The 5,221-nt window shown below is 43.2% G+C and overlaps 1 long non-coding RNA gene across 1 annotated transcript; it reads left to right on the top strand.

Moving 5' to 3' along the window:
* The first annotated feature begins 2,389 nt into the window (after positions 1-2,389).
* Positions 2,390-4,776, top strand: LOC134464679 (uncharacterized). The gene is made up of 3 exons (XR_010038016.1): positions 2,390-2,485; positions 4,296-4,395; positions 4,699-4,776. It is a non-coding gene; the product is annotated as an uncharacterized LOC134464679 (long non-coding RNA).
* The last annotated feature ends 445 nt before the right edge of the window (positions 4,777-5,221 follow it).

Raw genomic sequence — 5,221 nt, 5'->3', positions numbered from 1 at the left:
GGATGCTATCCTGTATCTCCTCCACAGGATACATTCTCACTTGGACAAGGGTGGCTGTGCTGTGAGAATCATGTTTTTTGATTTCTCCAGCGCTTTCAACACTATTCAACCACTGCTGCTGAGAGATAAACTGGTGCAGATGGGAGTGGAGCCTGGCCTGGTGACCTGGATCACTGACTACCTCACGGAACGACCCCAGTTTGTAAGGATGGGTGACATCACATCTGAGACAGTGGTGAGCAGCACAGGAGCGCCACAAGGAACGGTGCTTTCCCCCGTACTGTTCACTCTGTATACGACAGACTTCTGCTACAACTCTGCGACATGCCACATGCAGAAGTTCTCAGACGACACTGCAATTGTGGGGTGTATCAGAGATGGTCAGGAGGAGGAGTACAGGGGACTGGTTGACGACTTTGTGGGATGGTGTCAAAACAATCAGCTGCATCTGAACACCACCAAAACCAAGGAAATGGTGGTTGATTTCAGGCGCTCCATCCCACCCTTGGTGCCTGTCTCTATTGGGGGAGAGAAAGTGGAGACTGTCAGCACTTACAAGTACCTAGGAGTGCACCTCGACAATAAACTGGACTGGTTCACAAACTCAGATGCACTCTACAGGAAAGGCCAAAGCAGGCTCTATTTCCTCAGAAGGCTGAGGTCCTTCAATGTCTGCAGCCGACTTCTGCTTATGTTCTACCAGTCTGTCATGGCCAGCGTGCTCTTCTTTGCTGCGACATGCTGGGGAGGAAGCATCAGGAAGAGAGATGCTGGACGCCTTGACAGACTGGTGAGGAAGGCGGGATCAGTGGTGGGCATGGAACTGGAGACACTCACCTTAATAACCGAGAGCAGAACACTTAGCAGACTAGACTCTATTATGGACAATCAGAATCACCCCCTTAACGCTACCTTCACTAACCAACTGAGTCTGTTCAGCCACAGACTCCGTGCTTTCACCTGCAGGACTGACAGACTAAGGAAGTCCTTTGTCCCATGGGCAATTCAGCTGTTTAACAACACACAGAAGGACACTAAGAAGAACATCATCATAGGGGACTGGACTGCCTGAGATGCCAGAGCTGGCCCAGCCCGGGAAACCTCTTGGTGTGTGTGTGTGTGTGTGTGTGTGTGTGTGTGTGTGTGTGTGTGTGTGTGTGTGTGTGTGTGTGTGTGTGTGTGTGTGTGTGTGTGTGTGGTGTGTGTGTGTGTGTGTGTGTGTGCTGTCCAATAACTGCACTAAGGAACTTTTGACCCTTGACCACTGGACATACTTGTTTTTCCTGCTTACCACAAGCAAAGACTGTGATCTGTCGGAGCTGGCCCAGTTACTGGGGAACCTCTTTGTGTGTGTGTGTGTGTGTGTGTGTGTGTGTGTGTGTGTGTGTGTGTGTGTGTGTGTGTGTGTGTGTGTGTGTGTGTGTGTGTGTGTGTGTGTGTGTGTGTGTGCTTGCCTAATACACTAACCTGTACTTTACTGTGACATTGTAAGAAGTTGTAACCCCTATCATACTCTGTTCACTGCCTACTTCTACATACTATACTATATCATAAACGTATCCATCAACACTTGTTGTCTACCTTAACTGACAGAGTATGTTTTTCTGCATTGGTCTATCCCAACTCACAGAATGTCTTTTTGCACAATTACCTTTTCTACATTTATTATCTCTATTATTTTATTTTATTTTCCCCACCCTGATGACTATTCCTGTGTTTATTTTTGTCTTGAAATGTCCATGTGGGCTTTTGTGTATTTGTGTATTTATGTAAGCTACTGGATACCTGAATTTCCCCCTGGGGATCAATAAAGTTACTCTACTCTACTCTACTCTACTATCATAACCAGGTCTCTAAATTAACTTTTTTTGGTCACCAGCCAAAACGGCTAGTAGATGACAATCTTACTAGCCAAAAACACACTCACTAATGGGTCAAAGTGACTAGTAAGTTGATCTTTTCTATCAGCCAAACGTGCATTGCACCAGCATTTGGCTGGTTGGCTTGTGTTAATTTAGAGCCCTGATCATAACTGTCATTGCATGTGCTTGAGAAGAGAGAAAGAATAGGAAGGCATTTTGAGTGTGTAAATGCATGTTTCCTATTAAAATGCTTTAGCCTACTCTGTCTTTCTTGCTCAATCGCAGGTCAATCGTGAGTCTCACATCGTGGAGTGTACATGGGGTAACGAGAAGTGATTTCAACTCATGATCGTGCAATTGCTGGGTCGCAAGAAAATCAAAACTGTTTGAAATCCTGGTCGTGCCTCGTGAGTAAATCGCACAGTTAAAGCAGTGCTACGACCCGATTTGACGCTTCACATGAACAAATGAATAGGGCCGTGTGATTCGCTCTCGAGCGCGTCCTCATCTCCACCTCAGGTGCGCATGTTCCCTCCTCTGCAGACCCGGGAAACATGCCTGTTGCGTCGCGCAGTGGGAGCATTCGGCTCGCATCCAACTGTCGGCTCGTATAGTGTGAGGACGTGAGTCGTGAGATGTGAACTTTTGGTAACACTTTATTTTAGGGATACATCTATTAGCACTAATACATACAGTATTAATGCCTGTGTAAGTAACTTGTAAGGCATGTACTAAGCAAAATAAGACAGTTGTTAAGCATGTATTCACAAATGTCTTGTTCATGCCCAATTAGGGATTTATTACTAATATAACCTTAGTAAGGACCAGTAAGCCTATATTTCTACTTATTAGTAAGTAGTAAGTGGCAGAATACAATGTGTATAAGCTCCCGACACACTGTGTGAACAAACCCTGAACAGTGTGAAAACAGATGCGGAATAAGGGTCCCTATTCTAAAGTGATGCATTGGTCAGCCCAGATGGCTCAGGGCCTCCACACTACCAAAGTCCCCCTCGTTACCTAGGGCCCCCACACCACCCTGGCCCGCACTACCTACCTCCCCCATCTACAAAGTGTAAGGGTATATTAAATAATTAATACTTCACCGGTGAGTCATCTAGTTTTCTCTTGTTCATAACAATGTAAGGAAGGTAACAGGAGCCTTTATATAGCAAGGATTGAACGTACACCTGTCAATGGCGGTGGGTTGGTGAGATGTAAGTTTTTTCATGTACCACTGAGTTTTAATTGTAAAACCCCCCAAAATAAATGCAGAACATTAGAATAATAGTTTTGAAGCAAAACTAAACTATTCATTTGTGATAATCAAGTTAATGTTTGAGAACATTAGCTTCAAGAAGTGCAGTGCATGATGGGTACGCAATCTAGGCCAACAAACAACCTACCCAGCTCTGAGCCTACGTCCTTAGCTCCTCCCCTCACTCGTGAAATTGAGTTGCTATCCAAACAATTTGTCATGTACGTAACAACAGAAATATTATCATTGCTGCACTGGCCATGCATTGCATTTCTGACTAAGGGCGTACCCATCATGCACTGCACTTCTTGGAGATACGTTTCTCAAACATTAACTTATTTATCACAAAGGAATAGCTTAGTTTCGCTTCCAAACTATTACTCATCGTTATATTCTGCATTTATTGTAGGGTTTTTACAATTAAAACTAATTGGTGTATGAAAAAATGACATCTCACCACCCACCGTCATTGAGAAGTTTACGTCCAATCCTTGCTATATAATGCTTCCAATGACTCTCTTACTATTGAGTAGAATAAATGACATCTATGTATCCAAAGAGACTAATGATGACTCAGAGATATTCTTACACTTTGCTTCCCGTGGGGGGTGGGGGTAGAGTGGGGGCCCTAGGTAGTGTCGGGGCCCTAGGTAGTGCGGGGGCCCTAAGTCATCTGGGCTGAGCAATGCATCACTTTAGAATAGGGACCCTTATTCCACATCTGTTTTCACACTGTTCAGGGTTTGTTCACACAGTGTACCAGGAGCTTATACACATTGCATTTTGCCACGTACTACTTACTAATAAGTAGAAATATAGGCTTACTGGTCCTTACTAAGGTTATATTAGTAATAAATCCCTAATTGGGCATGACCAAGACATTTGTGAATACATGCTTAACAACTGTCTTATTTTGCTTAGTACATGCCTTACAAGTTACTTACACAGGCATTAATATTGTATGTATTAGTGCTAATAGATGTATCCCTAAAATAAAGTGTTACCGAACTTTTAAATCGCGAAATTCCCTCGTGCAGTGTGAGATGGAGCTTAATACCCACGACTGAAAATATTGCACAGTGTATGCCCGGCTTTAGAAGAAGACTTTGAGAATGTTGCCATGTCTTTTACAGTTAAATCACATTTGTAATTGCGTTTTTCACATTACTTTGCAGAATACACTCTCGACAAATTTCCAAATGTGGAACTCTCAGTTCTGAGAGGAGCAGTCCGAAACAAGCTGAATTATGTCAGCAAACTATTTAAGAAAACGCAGTAAGTACTCAACACTGAACCGTGCACGTACCCACACACACACACACACACACAGCCTGAAACATTGTGGTGCCGCGCCTTTCTCCTTTTTAATGTAAACCATTTATGCTCGCTAAGAATGGCCAGGAAAGGGCTCAACAGAAAAAATGCAACTATGCAAATACAATGTTGAAATCCTCCTTTCAGTTTTTGACCCTCTGACACAGCCTCAAAATGTAAATCCACAGTAGTAGAAAATAATAATTTGGAATAAATCGTTTAGTCTGTATCATGTCTTTTGCTGTTCTTCTCTCACACACCTAGAGCTGAAGCTGAATCTGTTGGACCCTCTCGATCCGTTGGACCCATACCTCCGGTGGAGTGAATGCTGAATATTGGGAATTTTGATTTCAAATAAAATATAATTAAATGCAGATTGATTGTCCTGTTGTTAATGGATGAACTGGAATAAATACCTATAAACCATGTGAAAACCATGGTGTAAGTTGTAGTGTGTAAATTGTAGTGAAACGTGTAGTTGAACCGCAGTTGAGTTATTGCCACACCATCACCACAGGTTGTCCAACCATGATGGTGCCATATGAAGAAGTTATGAAGAACGCCTCCTTAGGAGAGCGAATTTTGAGCACACTCCTTTGCATTGGATGGGCGGGTTTTAACATATCTTACTTTATAGACGATACTTTGGTTCAACCTTGGGTGAACAGTAGGCTAAGCATAGTAAAACCATGGTTAACACTTAGTGAAGTTGTGGTTGAAACACAGTCTAACCATGGTTATACTATGGATGATCCGCAAATAAACCATGGTTCAGTCATAACACGAT

Source organism: Engraulis encrasicolus, chromosome 15, assembly GCF_034702125.1.
Source record: "Engraulis encrasicolus isolate BLACKSEA-1 chromosome 15, IST_EnEncr_1.0, whole genome shotgun sequence".
Classification (NCBI taxonomy): domain Eukaryota; kingdom Metazoa; phylum Chordata; class Actinopteri; order Clupeiformes; family Engraulidae; genus Engraulis; species Engraulis encrasicolus.
Note: the sequence above shows the minus strand (reverse complement) of the source record. Positions and strands in the feature narration are given on the sequence as shown.